A 19,051-nucleotide genomic window follows, 5' to 3' on the forward strand; every position below is an offset into this window, starting at 1 on the left:
TTGCTTCCTGCTTTTGAAACGAGCAGAAGATAGAAACATAACAAGGCCTCTGATGCAGAACTTCAGTAAGGGGTGTGGAATGTGGATTTCCTTGTCCCGGACCCACTTTTCTTGGTCAGATAGGACCTCTGGCTTTTGTTTTTTGCTCTTTCTTAGTTGCTGGTCAGACTTTTCTCTTCAGGGAATCCATTCATTCTTAAGTGGGGTTGACAACCTCCACCACCCCAGAGTGCTTGCTCTCTGCAATGTGTAGGTTCTGGAGCATCAGGGCCCGGTTTTGAGCACAAGTAGAGGCAGCCCCTGACTTTATCAGAAGAAAGAACTGTTCTAGCTCTCTCTTCCAGAGGAAAGCGTGCATGAAAGGTAATTCCCTCCTCCTCTTTTAAGGTGGAAACAATTGCCTTTCGGTGGGGGGTGGGGGGGTGGGGGGGTGGAGCCCCAGCCTTCTCTTTTGGATGCAGTCATACAGTCACCGTTTGCAGATGTGCAATCTCTCATTTTTATTATAATTGTGGCATAGCTTTAATTTGCATGGCATAATGCACTTAATCCATAATTATAAAATATGCAGCTAGCCTTTGGCCTCATTCTGCTCTGCCACCACGGAGGCAGCTTGGTGTTTTCATTAATTTAACTTTCTACAAGCTAACAGATTGCCATAAAGGAAAACAGAATTTCTCAACCCGTTCAGCTAATAGCGGTGCTCCGGCCCTGTGGTATGTGTTGAGCAATAACTACCTGTCTCCAGCTCTACGTGCAGTTTTTAATTGAATCTATCCCGTGGATATCATGTTGGAACTGTTCATCTGCTCCACTAAGTCTTCCGATATTAAACAAGTTCTTCCAGGTTATTATTGTAATACAAATACTGTTAGACAGTTGATTTGCATTAAAAATGTACTGCCATGGAGAGGCTTACAGAGGGAAGGGAGCTTATCCTGAACAAGGCCAAGCAAGGAGATCACGTTAATAGGGGCGAGGATGTAGAGCGCTTATGTTGTCTGCTCCCTTTACACCCCCCTTTTTTGTTTGAGTGAGAGGATTTGGTCATGCTGACAAATTTTTTAAATATATTTTATTGATTTTTTACAGAGAGGAAGGGAGAGGGATAGAGAGTTAGAAACATGGATGAGAGAGAAACATAGATCAGCTGCACGCCCCCTACTGGGGATGTGCCCGCAACCAAGGTACATGCCCTTGACCGGAATTGAACCCGGGACTCTTCAGTCCGCAGGCCGACGCTCTATCCACTGAGCCAAACCAGTCAGGGCGACAAATTTTGATAAATGACAAAATGCCAGGCGTCGTCAGATATGGTTTGGATTTCCGTATCTGCCATTCAGATCTGCCACCAAGAGGCACATATACTCAGCTAGGTTTCTCTTTTACCTCCATTTCCCCTTTGCTATCTCGTCTCCAGCATACACTGCCGTTCTGGTTGACATTAGGAATATGTGCCTCTGGGAGCTCTGCTAACTGTTATAAGAAACATTTCCTATGCTGGTCTCTCTCTAATGTTTGCCACCAATACTTCCTGACTTTTGCAGACTGACTGGTTCACCAAAGGTTCGGGACATCAAAACTATGGGGCTTCTGAAAACTCCTAAGAGGTAGTGTTCTTAACAAATGGAAGCAAACCTTATATGCAATTGGGATAGATGAGATTAGGAATGGCTACTGTGGTTTTCAACTTCGTGAGGGTGTCATACTGGATGGCAACTATTATCCAATCCTGCTATTCCTTTAGGTTGTAGTACCTAACCTCAAGTATACCTTCCCATATTGCTTAACCAGATCCCTGGTTTATAACTCTCTTCATCATCATATCCTTTAGTATTCTCCAGGATGACTTTGCTATCCATACTAGAAGATTCCTTCAATACCCTAATCTCATAGCCTTCAGCTCTCTTCTTCAGCCAACTATCAGCATCACCAAATCTTGGTCCTCACCATTATTTGGGACTGTCTTACTTGAATATAATAACTTCAATTCTAAAATTCTCCTCTCTGGTCACAGTCTCTTATTTCTCTAAATTCCTCACACTCTTATGCCTGCTGAATTTCTGTCTTTGAGTGTGCAATGTTTTCCATTTTTTTCAACTTCTCCCTAGCTTCAAGTCCTCAAGTCACATGTCTTATCTTCCTTAAAAAAACTCGATCTTCTTTAAAGACAGGAATCGAGCTTTAAAGACAGGAATCGAGCTTTATATACACAGTGCTTTGCTTGGAATAAATGCTCAGTAAATGTTTGCCAATTGGTGATCTTTTTCAAGTCAAGAGTGTTTGATCAATCTAGAAGAAAATTACACCTTGACTTCTATTTTGGGACATGCATTGGATCAAGGATGCCACCTTGGTGCATATACCATTATTTGTACGTTGGTTTCACAATAGTGGTTTATATGGCCAGTTGGTCTTGAGTTCAAGTCCTGTCTCTGCCATTAAGTGGCCATGTGACTTTGGGCAAGTTACTTCTCCACTTCAATTTTCTCATCTGAAAAATGGGGCATAACGATAGGGTCCACCTTATCAAGTAACTGCTAATTATATTAATTAATGTTTATAAAGTGGTTGACATGGTTCCTGGAACTTAGTAAACTCTTAAAAATGATCAATATTATTACTACAACTTATTGACCTGCTAAATTTTCAAACCAGATGAACGTCTGAAATTCCACGTTCAACTCTGAAGCATCAAAGATATTTATGAGTCTATAAATTGTGGCTGAGACCCACCTGTGCTCATGAAATTAGTTAGTTATTTCTGCCGGCCTGCCCACATGCATGGAAATATTTGATGGCCTCACGGGTTCAATGGGGAATATTAGACATGTTTCTAAACATGCCCGTCTGAGTGAATAAGTGCTGGGCTGATGGTCAAGGCAAAGCTTCACAATAGACACAATTATGAGTGTTTTAGAATCTCTAGGCACCAACACTGGCAGAAAAGCCTTAGAATGACTAAATCAACTCACATGGTAAAAGAAAGTGGCTGTGTTTCACATAACATTGCCAAACATAAGCTCACAGGCAGCTATCGTTTATTGGGAGTTTTGAACCATGTCTTTTCTCTTTAGTTAATATTAACTCTAGATATGTCAAGGGCAAATGCCAATAAGGAGCTAATCATATTTCTCACCTTGGAATGGTTATTAGACCTGACATTTCTTGAGAAAAACAGCAAAGCCTGCTGACAAAGGGGCACTGTGACTTCAACTATTGTAAATCACTAAGTGTAGTAAACATTCCTGATATGGATTCTGTTCTAAGGATTGTAATCATCCCCTATTGTAGCCAGTTTGTCTTAGATAACCATAACATCAGATGTTAATGACTTGCTTTGGGTTTTCTGGCTATTGGAGGATGGTGCTTACGTTCATTCTGTTATCCTTTATCTTTGGGTCTCTGCCTTTTCTTTTCGCTACTAACAAAGCAAGTCATATTCCAAAATATTTTATACTTATACACCCTTCAACTTGATCTGGGGAAGCATATGTTTCCAGGGGCACCATATCAGAGACCCCAAAAGACCTTCTGGTCCTTTGAGAAAATAGTAATTCCTCAATTTAATACAAAAGAAAGAGCCTGAGTTGGAGGTTAGGAATCTTGAATAGAGTCTCTCATGGCTCTGACCCTTGTTGACTGTAGAACGGAAGGGTTACCTCATCTACATGCTACACAACTCTGCTCAGTGGTCCAATGCTGGCATATGCATGCACAGCTTGACCAAGTCCAGGTCTACCTGTTTTAATCATAACATCTACTAGATCCCAGTAACTGTAACCTCTACTTCAGCTATTCCACCCATCACTACCCAGCATGCCCTGTCATTTCCCCTACTGTTTCTCCTTGTATGTCTTTCTCCTGTTTCTTTCTTTGACTATTATACTTTCTTCATATTTCAATGCCTGAGTTCTTTCTAACCCACACTGATCTATGTGACCTTGGGCCATTTTATTTACCCTTTAGGATCTGTTTCTTCATCTGTAAAATGGAGGAAGTTATATCCTACTCTTAATGAAGATTCAGTAAGTCAGTAATCAATGTAAAGGTATTTGACCCAGAAAGATGTTCAATAAATATAATTTCCCACTACTATTAATTTAGCTTATTGTCATTTATTCCTTCAGGCCTTATGTGTAGGGACCTGGACTGGGCCCTGGGATAAACAAGTTAGTCACTGGCTGCACTCACAAGGGTCTCAGAATTAAAGAAAGATGCACACACATAATTTCAAGGCCAGGCCTTGTACAGAAATGTCATGTGAAGGACAGAAAATAGGCCAAGAGAATAGAGGAAGGCTAATTATACAGGGTGATAAGAAGAATGTTTCTTGGGAAAGAATCAGATACCACATAGGATGCCCTTGCTGTATTGTTGTCTAAAACTTCCCAACAGTTTCAAAACATCTAGAGATGGTGTCTTTAGCATTTTGACGTTGAAAGTCTCTATTGTCTCTATGTTATAAAATTTGTTCTCTTAAGAGATCACTTTGGTAATACTATATATATATATATATCCATACCATACCAATTTCCAGAAAGGGTTTCAGGTGGACTGTAATTTCAGTGCATAGGTTGAATCCAGCTTTTAGGAAATATACACAGATTCTTCAATTGCATATTCATAAAATTCTTCTGTCTTTTTTTATTGAGCTCAGGGACAAGGGTAGATCTGGGTGATGCCTAGGGACAGGAGAGATTCCATAGGTCAAATCCTTCTCCCCAGGGCACGAGCCACGCTGCAATCACGTCCCCATTGGTTCATCTATACTTTTAACTCGTTATATATTGCCTCCCCAGCGGGCTGTATGTGCTTGAAAGGGCAGCAAGCCGATATTTCCTTCTCCTTACATTCCTTACAGCTCAAGCTCATTATTGGATACTTAATGACATGTACGGCCTAAATGAACTTATGACTGAAATAAAATGTGATGGGGGTTGCAAAAGACCTTTGAGACCGACCAACACAAGCCTTCATCTTATTCCTATTGCAGCACAGAGAGGAAGTAGCAGACAGCCAAGTTTTTATCTTCCTTCCCTGAACCCTCCTTTCCTCCACGGGCCCTCCCACTCTCCCAGCTGCTGCGTGCTCTGCCTTCCTGTCCTCTGTCAAAATCTGCCAGCCACTGGGGACTCGCAAGTGTGATTGAGTTTTTCATGTGGTTCACTTTTAACTGATACATGCCTTTGATGCCTAATTATAGGATAAATGATTTTGCTTGGAGTGAAAATAATTGTCAGAACAGATGGGAGAAGCATTTTTGAGTCAGGGGCTTTTTTAGTACCTGAACATCCTATCACCTGGGCTGCTACCTCCTCCACCAGAGCCTCTGGCAACACCTCCCCTTCTTCTATGGTGGAAGGGGGCATTCTTGCAAACATTCCAGCACATTCTCCAACCTGCTGGTAGAAATTCTGCTCCCCCCCCCTCCCCTGGGCCTGGCTCCCTGCTTTGCTCTCTAATACTATAATGCAGATTAGCAGGGAAGTGACTCATATTGATGGGGTCATTTCTGAGCAGATCCCCCATCCTGGGCTCTTCATTTTCAGTGGGGATGCCATGATGTGAGCCACAATTGGGTTTCACACCCACATGTTTGTCACTCTACAGACAGGGGAGAAAGAGCTTCATATTTCAAAATTCCTGAGATCATTCTATGACTCTGACTTGCTAAAATATATAATCTCTGTTGTCTGAGAGATAATGCCTTGAAGTTGAAACCATGATTATTTATTTGCTCCAACGTCAGCATCATTTATACAGCCGAGTATGAAAAGAGAGTTACACTCCTCGATAACATCACTAAACCCATATTTAATATAGATTTAAAAGGACAGATGCTAGTTTATTGGTCCCCCTGATTATTACAAACACACAGAGTTTTAGCAGCTGTGTGATAGCTATGGGCGGAGTACAAAAGAGATATGAACATGGGTGAGTGCATACAGACGGTAGTTTAATCTCCTGAAATATTTCTACGAATCAATGACTGTAGTAGCACTGTGGTGTGCCGTTGTCCCCTTTAAACCAAAATGACCAGCCTATTTGTGAACTCCAGCTTCATGCTTTCCTATGCCTATGTTAGCAAGGCATAGAGCAATACTTTGTAATCAGAATATTAACATTTTGATTGAATTGATGGAGCATTTAAATGGAAATATTCAATTGGAAAGGGCAAGCTCGGGAGGGAACCTACAGCATGCAGACAGAATCTGAGCCTTCTTTTCCTGATTAAAGAGAATTCTTTTAATAGCAAGAAAAAAGTAACAGAGTAACGAACTTCATATTAAGAATGGAAGGGCAGACAGTGTTCGCTTTGCAATTGCTTCTATTTAAATGTAGATAAGTACACACATTGGCAGTTACAAAGGCGGCGGCTCTGATCTTCTGATTGAAGAAATGTATAATAGTTTCATCCAAAACCAAGCAGAGAAGCAGAGCAGAGAGACCATGGAATGCAGTGTGTCATCAGACTTCCGTGTTAGGGCCACCTCCCTTCCTAACTAGCCATGGGGCCTTGGTCAAGCCACCTCCTTGTCTGGGCTCAGTTTCTCTTGTTTGTAAAATGGGAGCAACTTTTTACCTTAAGGAATTCCTTACCTTAAGGAATTCCCATGATTCACAGGGACCAAAGGGGATAAAAGCTCTTTGCACCTTCAGCAGTAGGCAGGCATCTCTATTTCCCCTGGGAGAAATGTGATTCCCCAAACGGGATCTAAAGCCAGAGGTAAGGAGCTGCTTAGTGGGTGTAGGAAGCAATTCAGGAGGTAGATTCTGCTTTGAAAATTGTGGATTCTTCTGGGAAGGGTTTTAACAGGTGTCACTGATCAGTCGTCCAGTTTTTGAGAGTAGAAGATCTGAATTTCTTTTGCAAGAAATTGTGGGTGAGATCAGCCTGGTTTCCATTGTACCTCTGCTTTGTTCTCAGTCTTACTGTTTAGGCAATGCCTCTCCTGGGGCAGGGGACCGAGGGGGTGACAGAAGTAGGTTGACAGTTGTGAGGACACAAAACACAGAGTTTATTCTTGTGTTATTGTTTATTAATTAGTGCATTATTTTCCATACAAACAGTTGTAGAGCTACTGTTGCCCCAGCCTGTATTTATTATAAAGGTGGTTCCCAAGTCACCTTTGTTGTTTTGGTCTGGCTTTGATGTATGTTCAGAAGTGTGACTATCTCCTGGGTCAAAAGAAACCTCCCAGCTCAGACACTCTCACAGCGGAACTTAGTGTTTGGAATGAGACAGGAAAAATGACAGTCCGAGCATCAGCTGTGAAGCAAGGACCCTGAGAATGCTTAAGGTTGCGAAGGGAAATTCTGATAAATACGGTCTCATTGTTTGGGATGGGAAAGGAGCATGCCCCCTTAGAACTGCGGAATTCTACAGAATCCGTTTGCAAATGAAGAAACCAAGGCACCATGAGGAATAGCACAATGGGAAACATGTTCACAGACGTGACCCAACATTCCTATTTAGGGAAGAAGCATGCAGGTGGCCGCTCCGTTCCCTGTAAAATACACCCTGGTTCTTCTGTTTCCTTGGACAACCTTCCAATTTAGTGCTGCCCAGCCCCGTCTTATCGCTGCCTGTAATAGCTGCCTATTTCAATCTTCCCATCCACTGCCCCCTTCCAGCCCCAGCGTGGGATGAGAGAACCTTTGTAGATATCACAAAGGCTAGTGAACATTTGGTCTAGAAAAAAAAAAGAATGCTAATTCTCCATTTCATTGTCACACAACGCTTCCCCTCTTGACCCCTCTCTTCCACTTCCAAGAGAATGCTGCCGCTTGCTTTCCAGTGAAGTAGAGAAGAAAGCATCCTGGTCCCCAGGAGACCAACATCACAGAATCCCAGGGAGGAAGGGCACACATTTTCACGTTACAGGTGGCTGTTGCATGTGCTTGTTCGTTCTCAGCAGGCAGGGTAGGAGCTTCATTTTCCCCATCAGAGCAGAGCCGTCGGGGTGGGGAAGTATCCTGGACCTCATCCAAGCTGGTTGCCACGAGGTCTGGGGAGCCCAGGAGTCTCTGCCTTGGGGTGACTGGGTTTGACAGCAGAGGCAGGGAGGGAGTCTACGGGAAAGAGCTCCCTAATTAATCACACGCTATCAGAGCCCGTCGGCAGGAAGAGTCTTAACAACACCCTCAGTAATGTTAAAAACCGGCTTGCTATGACTTCATTTTCTTAGAGACACATGATTGATCTGGCTATTGGTGGATGGAGACACTGCGGCTTCTTTCCATAGACAGTGTCATTAGATGAGAAGATTAAGTGCCTTGTACAAAGACTCGGCGAAGACTGTGAGTGATTCACCAGCAAAGAAGGGAAACTAAGAAAATTCTGAAATATGTATTTTTAAAGGCAAAATCTTAGACTTACCTCATTTATTAGCATCATAAAAAGCTTGTTGGAGAGTCTGAGCTAAGAAAAATGGCTCCTTTGGGTCAGGTCTTTCAGGGGGTGCTGCACAGAGCAGCCAGTGGGGCTGGTATCTATGGGAACATCTAATTTCTTATTGGTGATCATGCTCTGGGCTTCTTCTAAGCATTTCTAGATTCTGAAAAGAGCTGGGGGGTTTACTTGGAGCCTCTTAAGTGTTAGGAAGCCAGGTCAGGGCAACTCAAGTTCTTTCCCTCCGAGCAGGCTGGAGGTGATTTGTTAGAGTGGTCTCTGAGGCTGGTACTCCACCTCCCAAGCTTTCTGGGACTTCTTAAAGGAGGCCTGGCACCTCTCCTGAAGGAGCCAGTAACACCTTCAGTTATTTCTGTGTGAGAGCCGCAGGGGGACCAGCCTCTCTACTTTTAAGCTCCTGCTGTCCAGTTGTGGATCATGCCTAACACCATCTATATATATAAAAGCCTAAGTGACCGCTACGACTGAATGACCAGAATGACTGGTCGACCAGTCACTATGACATGCACTGACCACCTGGGGGCAGATGCTCAATGTAGGAGCTCCCCCCTGGTGGTCAACGCACTCCCACAGCCAACCTCCTGCGGCCCCACCCCCTGCTGGCCAACCTCCCACAGCCCCTCCCCCCGGCCACCAGCCAACCTCCCGTGGCTGGCCAGGTTTTCGTGGCCCCTCCCCCCAACTGGCCAGTCAACCTCCCACTATTCTCCCCCCTGCTGGTCAGTCTCCCTGATTGGCCCCGATTGGGGAGGCTGGCTAGCCAATGTCCCCTTGCTGGCCGGCCCCCTGATAGGCCTCGATTGCCCGCCAGGCCGAGGGACTCCACCCATGCATGAATTTGTGCACTGGGCCTCTAGTTGAACTATAAAATGAATAGCCCTAGGCCCTTACTGTTGACTATTGGATTGTGTAAAATGAGATAGTACGTGTAAAGTACCTAAAACAAGTTTTGGCTCAAGTAAATACTCAACAAAATACAGTTATTATTATGACTCAAATATGTATAAACTTAAAGTCAAGGATTACAGTTTTGGGTGTACAGAGAACAAGTGAGTGAAGTAGGGCTGATAATAAGGGGTGGGGAACTATGGTTAACAGGAGCATTTATATCCCCTCTCAAGTCATTCAAGTTCAAATTTTTACATAGTTCTTGGCAGGCCAAATCAAACATATCCAGGAGGAATTAGCCCATAGTTTCCAGTTTACAGCCGTACAACTGATGCAGACTTTAGAGAAGAGAAGCATGCTTTGATCCATTCATTTATTCCTCAAACATGGAGGGGCTACCACCTGCTGGGTTACCATGGAGGAGTTAAAAAGACAAGATCTAACCAGTTATATTTAAAAATACAGCATGTAGGCTCTGTGATATAAAAATCAATATGCTCTAGAGAGACCATTATATATGATACTGTAAAGTTCAAAGAGAAGATAGGATAGTGTACTTTGGATGCTAGGTTCAGGAAGTAGTCAGGAGACTTCGGGGAGCTGTTGAAAGTTTTGAGTGAGTGTTTGAGGATTAAAAATAGAAGTTCGGAAGAATAATCAGATTGTACTGTATGAGGTGTATGTAAAAGAAGGTCTTAGAAAAAGGGGGACAAGGATATAAACAGAAAGCGACTGTTTTGGGAGGTAATATGGATATATGGGGTGTAAGGAAAAGACGTTTCAAAATGGAGTATTGATCCAATAGGCAGCAATTTGGGTGAAAAAGAAGGTTCCCATCAGCAATCTCTCCATAATCCGGTCTTATGTACTTTCTAGATTTCCTTTTTTCCACTTGCCTCCCAACATGCTTGCTACCAATCACAGTAGATCTAAACTAGTTACTCTGACCAGAGCATCCCTTGCATTTATTGCTTCTAGATTGCTTTCTCATATCATTTCTTCTGTTTCATTGAAGTAGGAGGTCAGGAAATTGTGGGCGGACTAATAGTAAATTTCCAAGTCAGTATTTTAATAGAGTTCCCAAGAATCCACCACGTGGCAGGCCCCATGCCAGAGGCTGGGAGTACAGGGAAGAGGCTGACCTTGGTCCTAAAGCCAGGCTGATGTAGTCCTCTTATGGATGCTCATAGACACAGGCAGGTGGACCACTGACTACTATGTCTATAGTTTCTCTTTACTGAACATTCTGGAGTCAAAAGTCTTGCCTTTATCAGGGTCATGTCAACAAAGCCCTCAAGGACAGCAGATTTCAGCTTTTGCTGCCAGGGAGACTTGGATTTCTGAAGGCATACACACTTGTGTTTCAAGTGCACTGAAAGCAATTTAAAGATGTTTAACCATTCCCTTTTATTCCAGAGACCTTGCTGTGCAGGTGGTCCTTGTGGTAATATGGTCTTAAGTACTCAGCAGGACTTTTAAAGAATATCTTTATGTACTTTAATTTTGTTAGGATTAGAAAAATGTTTATGGTTACCATCTTTTAAAATGCCTGTAGGGTATTAAGGGTTAGGAAAAAAGGCTCGCCCTCAAATATAAAATACATACATTTTTGGTTTTGTTCTACAGTGGCATCTTACTTACACGAGATGTATGATGTAAAGCTACATCGAACTAGCCAGAACATGCCCAGGATGAATAGCCCATTATCCTGGGAGAGTTTTGGAAGCACCTTGGTATTAGCCAAACTTTTTAGGATTTCTACTTTTTCCCCCCTTAATAGTCCCAAGAGTTTCTCTTAGCTTACATGATCTGAAGTTCAATGGCAAATGTCAAACAGAATCAAAAAAGAAAGAAGAGAGGACATTGCTATATTTATTCTCTGTGACAGATGACTAGGTGATGCTCCAAGTAAAGCAATAACCTTGGAGCCAGAGAGCCATTCCTCCCATTTAACAGATTGGGACATCGAGGGGCCAGAACAATCAGGCAGTAGTCTCACAGATACCTGATTAGACAGCAGCTGTGCGAGCGAGTACTACAATTTATCTCTCTTGCCTCCATGTTCCAAAGTCTTTAAATATGTCTTTAATCTTTCTTTTCTCATAAGAGTAACTTAATTCATAGTTTCCTACAATGGAGTTGGAATGGAGGCTTTTCTTTGGGGGATTTTGACGCATAGTGATTGGTCCTCCCTTAATGGAAGCAGCAAAATCTATTTGGATCCTGTTATTTTCATCAGTGGTTTAAAAATCCTTATTCAAGTGCTGCTTCTTTCTTTTTGGTGTTCCTGGAAATTGAATCTGAATAGCATTGTCATAAGAATAATTGGTGAATTCATTCCATTTACTTTATGGACTTAATTTTTTATAGATTTACAATTGTTCAGAATTTACAATTTACATATTCAGATACACAGAACATGTCGTAATACAATATAGTAATCAATTGCATATATTTATATATAATATGCATACAATAATGCATACAATACACAAAATATTGCATAAAGAGTGGGGCAAAAGTAGGTTTACAGTTGTGAGTACATGGAACACAGAGTTTGGTCTTACATTATTTATTAATTATTGAATTATTTTCCATATGAACAGCTGTAAACTTTGCCCAACCCTGTATGTGGAGGCCTGTGTGCATACATTTTTTCCATAAACACACGTTTGAAATTAGGATCTTTCTTCAGGTGAGAGTCTAAGACAGTCACTAGGTATCAACAGGAAATGGCATACAGACAGAACCTATTTGTCATTATGCATTTTATTTAAATTAATATGTACAATTTGTGGGATAGTGGAGAAAATATTTATCCCTAGACTTTCTGAATAAAATGTTTATGCTTTTGCCCTAGCTGGTTTGGCTCGTTGGATAGAGTATTTTCCTGCAATGAAGGGTCTCGGGTCCAATTCCGGTCAAGGGCACATGCCTGGGTTGCGGGTCCGATCTTCAGTAGGGGGCATGAAGGAGGCAGCCGATCAATGCGTCTTATCATTGATGTTTCTATCTCTCTCTCTCCCTCTCCCTTCCTCTCTGAAATCAATAAAAATATATTAAAAAATAAAAACAACAAAATGTTTATGCTTTTATCTATGGTGACAGCTTTCAGGCTGGCTTAGAGGTTTATTTTTCTTTCTTTCACAATTTACTCATCATCTTCTTGGTCCAACCTGTTAAGTCATGTGATTGGAACAGATGCAGGTTATTCATTTCCCTGCCTGAGGGCTCAGTTGCAGGGCAGGTTGATGAGAACATTTTCCAAAAAGAATATTTTGGTAGGAGTATTTGGGTAATTCCAATAATACAATTTTTTTTTCATTCAGCAAATCATTTAGTGAATACCTCAGAGAACATATATATAATTAACATGTACACTTTTTCTCTCCTGCTTCTTGAACATATGGAATAAAGTTATAATCACAGTTTTAATGTTCCTCTTCACTAATTCTATCACTTGTGTTATTGCTGAGATGATTTTGAATAGGATTTCTCAACAGTGGTAATATTGACATCTCAGATTGGCCAATGTTTTGTTGTGGAGGGATTTCCTTTGCCTTGCAAGATACGTAACAGATTCCCCATCTTCCACCCACCAGATTCCAGTAGCATCTTCAGTCACGACAAGTAGAAATTTCTTCATACAGTGACTAATGCTTCCCGGTAGAAGGAGGTGGGAAATCACCCCTAGTTGGAAATTAGTAGTTTAGATTGATTTATTTCTCTTCCCATATGGGTGTTCTTTTAAAAAAATGTTTTTGTTGGCTTTTAGAGAGAGAGGAAAGGAGAGGGAGAGAGCGATAGGAACATCAATGATGAGAGAGAAACATTGATTGGCTGTCCCCCACTGGGGATTGAGCCCACAACCTGGGCTTGTGCCCTGACTGGGAATCGAACCAGGGACCTCTTGGTTCATGTATTGACGCTCAACCACTGAGCCTCATTGGCTGGGTTGGGTTTGTTTCCTCTTGCTTTTGTCATGCCAAATATTTTTTTATTTGATGCCAGATATTATGATTTTTATCTTCATGGGTACCTCTTAATTCCTACAAATATTGTTGAGCTGTGTTCTGGGACACACTTAAGTAACTCGGAAATGGTTGAATTCTTTCAGGTTTTGATTTTAAGCTTTATGACTGGGGATCAGAACAACATTTTGTTTAGGACTAGTCTTGACCCACTCCCGAAGCAGAATCTTTCTGAAGTATTCTACCTTATATTTCAAGATGTATGAGGGTTCGGACTCTGGATAATGTGAACTCTAACTATTATTGACCCCGTGTGAGCTTCTGGGATTATTCCCTGTAATCCTTCAGGTGGTTCTTTCTCCAACCTTAGGTAGTTCCTTTACGTGCACGAATTGGTAAGTACTTAGCTGAAAATCTGAGGGATCCTCTGCATATCTCTAGACTTCTGTCTATTTATCTAGCTGTCTTTACTTGAGTATTATTTATTGCAATCTCTACCCACCTTTGGCTGCCCAGACTACCCGTCCTCTCCAACCCCCTCTAAGTGGTCAATTCAGGGAGGTCACTGGCTTCACTAAATTTCTTTTCTCTGCATGTTATCTGGAAACTATGCCATGGTCTGGGGCAACTGTAAGACTTACCTCATTTGCTTTCTATCACTCAGGGATCACTGTTCATCATCGTCTCATGTCCCATTACTTGAAAATCACTGTTCCTATATATTTTATTTATTTGTTTTATTTGTTTCATGGGAGGGAAGGTAGATTCAGTCCCTGTTACTTTTTCACATCCTAAATCAGAAGTACTTATGCCTTATTTTATACCTGATAAAACTGAGATCAAAGAGGTGAATACTTGCCTAATATTTACTTAACTAGTTTAGTGATCAAAGAGGTAACCGCTTGCCTAAGATTGACTTAACTAGTTTAGTGGCAGAGCTGGTTTTGGACCCCAGATATTTTCCTTTCATATCTGTGCTCTCTTAGTCACACCACACACTGAAACTGCTACCTCCAAAGGTAATTATTTGCATCTTCAAAGACAAGACTTAAACCACAGAGTGAAGCTCATGGAATCCCTGAGCACTTCTCTGATCCTTATTTGTTAAACACACTTTTCTAAATAATTACATACAAATAAACTCTGTTTCGTGTACTCACAACTGCAAGCCTGCTTTAGCCCCAACTTATAATTGATTAGCTCAGTGCTGTGTTTAGGGAGATGCATCAGACCTAGCTGGCATTAGGTGTTATTTTGACTGAGGTTGTAAAATGAAATTCTTACCCAACCAAGACCAATAAAAATGTCTCCAGCATGACTGACTATTCTGTTTCATGCATATTAGTTCTGACTGTAAGTTTCTACAGGCAAAGACAGTGGCCATGGTTGAAAAATACCTCTCTCTCAGTGCTTGAGACATAGAAGGGAATCAAGTTCCTTCCTCCCACTCTGTGTCCTCTCAGTGTGAAACATGACGCAGCCCACACAGTGTCTTTGATTGCATGCCTCTGTCTCCCTGCTCACTCTACTCCAGCCTGACTGTCTTTCTGGTCAACCTCTTCCCTAATCAGGACCCTTACCCAGGCCATTCTCACTGCAGTGCTCTTTAGTTCACGCTCGGCATGCCTCTTTCCTCCAGGTCCAGCCTAAATGGCATCCCCTCTTTGAAGACCATTGTCCTCTACTAGTCTCTGTCATAGTCCCTCTTTATTTCACTCAGTGTGCCTCATAATTCCAGTTTTTAATTCGCTTATTAGCATACAAGCTCACAGTTTTTCTTTGACTTTATATTGTGAGCTTCATGGAGCTGGGATATGGTTTGCTTTACCACTCATGGAGTGGTTCATTTGGACCCCAAGGACAATAGGAAGGTATATGGTTTGCACTTGTTAGAATTTATTTATAAAATAATATCGTAAATGAAAGGCTGATAGGGATACTCAGTAGGCATCTGCGGAGTCGAGTCTCTAAGGGCAATGAGTCAGTCTCCTGGGTATCACCATGTACAAAACATAACCTCATTCTGGGTAAAGAGCGACTAATAACAATGGTCTCTACCCCAGTCCCCACAATGTCTGCCTGATGCTTTGAAGATCAGAACAAGGTAGGACACGGTTCACTTGAGTTTGACTCCATTTGCAGTGTGATTTCCTGGTTTTGGAACTCTAGCAATGGTAGTGCCGGTATTTTGAATGCGTCTGGCATGTGACAAATATTTTATCCTCTTGTCCCTTGTCTGATTTTTGGTCTCCCAATCCTCTGGTGTGAGACCTTTGACAGGTGATTCTGTAGACTCTGTTTCTATGAATTAGGGCTCATTTCCTCGTAGGTTCCTGAAACTCCTTGCCTTACCTGCTGTGCATGTTGAAAGGAAGCCAGTGGTATCAATGGCAGGATGAGCAGCTCCTTGCTTTTCCAATTATTTTCTTCTCAGGCAAGTCCTGTCCCACTTGCCCAGCCTTCTGCTTTACTCATTCTAAGAAGGACCCCAGTTTTCTCCTGTGGCAGATTTAGACTTGTCTCCAGCACCTGTTCCCCCTCCTTTTTTGCAACACTCCTAACTGACAAACTCATTTTATGGTTTAGCTACATCTACCCTCGTGGGTAAATTACGTCTCAATGGCTCGACCAGGTCCTCTTTTATTCAGACCTTTTTCAGGGACTTGTTCTTAATGATCCCAGATGCTCAATGACTGGACTTCTTCCCTGTTATTTGTCACAAACTTTGGTGTAATCTCTTTTTCCTTTCCACCCTTCGCTTTCTTATTGTTGCTTTACACACTTGTAACTGTCAAATCAGTACAGTTTTATAATCCCATGAGTCCTCTCTACTTCAGCATTTCTCCCAAATAGCCATAGAGGGAAAAAAATCCCCTATTTTTTTTAAGTGTTCTTAAGCCACTAACCATTTCATCATCAAGCAATTACTAAGATTCAACTGTGTGCAGCCCCCTGGGTTGGGGTGAGCATGGTAATGGTGAGCACAGACAGGGTATTGAATACCAGCATTATATTTTAAAGTAAATATGGAGCCATGAAAGTTCTTGAACTAGAAAGTGATTTTATGCTCATAACGCTTTAGGAAGGTAGATTTGACACCCCTGTCTGAGGAGGAACCTTAGCCCGAGGAGGAAGATGGCCAGAGGCAGGGCCATAAGTGAGGGGAGTATTACAGCTGCCCAGGCGGCCGGTCAGACAGGCCTTTGTGCTGAACTTGAAGAGAGAGAGGGAGAGAGAGAGAGAGAGAAGTGCAAAGGATTTTTCTGAGGTACAGCTAACAGTACTTGGCAGCGATTCAAGGTGAGGGAGAGGAGAGTAGTCTTGAGGATTGTAATGTTTCAGAGCTGGGAGAGTTGGAGGGTGTGGGGATGGAAGAGGAGAAAGAGGGTGGAAGGAGAGGAAGAGGAATAGGTGCAGGAGTGTTATGGTGGGGGGAGTGGTGAGCTCAGTTTTAGCATCCAGGGTTGCAATTGTAATGGTTCATTGCACAGCATTTGGGAATGTGGGACTAGAACTCACGGGAGAGGATGGAGTGAGATAAGTTTGGGGGGTGGGGGGTCATCCCAAATAGGGAGGTGAGCCAGAGGAGTGGTCACATGCATGTAAAAGGCAGCTAACACTGCAGGCAGCTGGTGTGGGACCCAGTGTGGTATGGGCAGGCCCTGTGGGCTGTGGATGCTCAGGTGTGTGGAGCACCATGGACAGCAGTTCTCAGGGAGGACTTTCTCAAAGAGATCCTCTGCCCCTGCCCCGCCCCTCCTGTCATTTTCGTTTAGTTACTTTTCACCCTTTTCTATCTCTGTCCACATCTGGGCACGATTTTCACTTGTATTAATAGTCTTCAACTTCAGTGGTTTCCCTTCTTTTCGTTTGTCATTAGGGAGAGGGTAGAGTGCAGAGGAATAAAAACACTCGGTGAAAACGGAGTCTTGTTCCTTAAAGGAATGAGTGCCAGCCTCTCTGAGGAGCACGCTGGGCAGCAGAGATAAAATCAGAAATTACTACCCATTTCCCACTTACACCAGGAAGGCAGATAATTAAATCAAAGTGTTGTAGAGACCTGTGTGCACTTTGCCTTCTTGGAAACCCTCTTTACTTGTCCAGAAAACTGGTTGCTCCAGCATCTCCCTGCCCTCACTCTCCTTTCCTGCCTCTTTCTCTGGGTCTGTGTCTCACTTGTGTGCTTAACTAGAGAAATGGATCGGGCTTCCTCAGCTGGTCTCGCCTGCTATTCTCATTCTCAGGACGTTGAGTTGCGGCTTCGCTGGCAAGGCAAGGGCTCCCTCTGCTCTCGCATGCGTGTCTCCATGCCTGTACATGCTGACATATATGTTGGAGGAAGAGTTTGGGATGCTCTGTCTGCCTGCTAGCTTTGCCAAGGCCATGGAATTAAGCAGGCAGTTTCCTCTCGCTTTGTCTCTCTGTAAATTTACCAAGCATATGGTATGAGGAGAGTTCTTGGATTATAAATAAACAACACTGCTCATAAATCTCAGTGTTTTTGTTTTTCCCTCCAATGGGAATAAATAGAAGCCATAGATTTCTAACTTCAGAAAATGTGTTGGAGAAGAAGATACTATCTCTCTCTCTGTATATAAATATTTTTCCCCCATTTCTCATCATGCAGAGTCTTTTGGTTCTGAAAGCCATCTATCTGGCTGCGTTCCATTCATTTTTTATTGCTGTCATTTTCCAACCTGGAAGGAAACTGTTGCTTTAGGCAACACGAGACTAGCTACACAGGCCTGGCCATATTGCGCTGGCCAGATGGGTTTGCTGCATCTTTTCCCCTGCTGGAGATGTCAGCTCCTCTCTTTACAGGACACATGGCTCCTCACTGGTCTTGTGGCAAAGGAAGTGAAAGGGTAGATGTTTCCCACTCTTTTCTGGAACAAGCCCAGCTTGGGTATTATGCATGTCGGTCCATAGGGTAAGCTGCAGCTTGTCTACTCTTAAACTGCAGGTCTTTTTTTTTAAGGCATGAAGATTCATGATGTTTGGCTGTCCTTTTGTTTGCTTTCCTACAACTAAAGCTGCAGTGAATCAGATGGGCATGCCAACCGCCAAGAACAAGTGCCAGGATAGTGTTCTGGGACTGGGGTGGTTCAGGCAAGGGTCAGCTCAAAGAAGGCAAGCTCAATGCATGAGCATAGATTTTGGCCTAAAAGGAAAGCTGGATGTTTGTGCTGCTAGATCAGCAAGAGGTAATGGATATTTTTAGTGGGGTCAAGTAGGTAGTGTCAGAGGGCAAGGGTCAGCAGAGTATGACCCATAGGCCAAATCCAGAATCCCTGATGTTTTTGTATAGCCCGTGAGCTAAGAACAGCTTTCACATTTTTAAATGATGACACCTTGAAAATAAGAGGATTCAAATTTTAGTGTCCAAAAATAAGGTATCATTGGTACTTGGCCAGGGTCATTTGTTTATGTATTGTCTATGACTGCTTTTGCGCTGCAATGGCAGATACCTCTTCAAGCCCATGTTTTCATTTCCTGTGGATATATACCAGCCGTGGGCAAACTACGGCCCGCGGGCCGGATCCGGCCCGTTTGAAATGAATAAAACTAAAAAAAAAAGACCGTACCCTTTTATGTAATGATGTTTACTTTGAATTTATATTAGTTCACACAAACACTTCATCCATGCTTTTGTTCCGGCCCTCCGGTCCAATTTAAGAACCCATTGTGGCCTTCGAGTCAAAAAGTTTGCCCACCCCTGATATATACCCTTAAGTGGGATTGTTGGATCATATTGTAGTTCTATCTTCAATTTTTA

The 19,051-nt window shown here is 42.6% G+C and overlaps 1 protein-coding gene across 1 annotated transcript in view; it reads left to right on the top strand.

Moving 5' to 3' along the window:
• SORCS3 (sortilin related VPS10 domain containing receptor 3) overlaps window positions 1-19,051 on the top strand; it is a 506,985-nt gene that overhangs the window by 180,888 nt on the left and 307,046 nt on the right. The gene's annotated exons all lie outside the window — the stretch shown is intronic.

The sequence above is a fragment of the Myotis lucifugus genome, unplaced genomic scaffold (assembly GCF_000147115.1).
Source record: "Myotis lucifugus unplaced genomic scaffold, Myoluc2.0 scaffold_162, whole genome shotgun sequence".
In the NCBI taxonomy this organism is placed as follows: Eukaryota; Metazoa; Chordata; class Mammalia; order Chiroptera; family Vespertilionidae; genus Myotis; species Myotis lucifugus.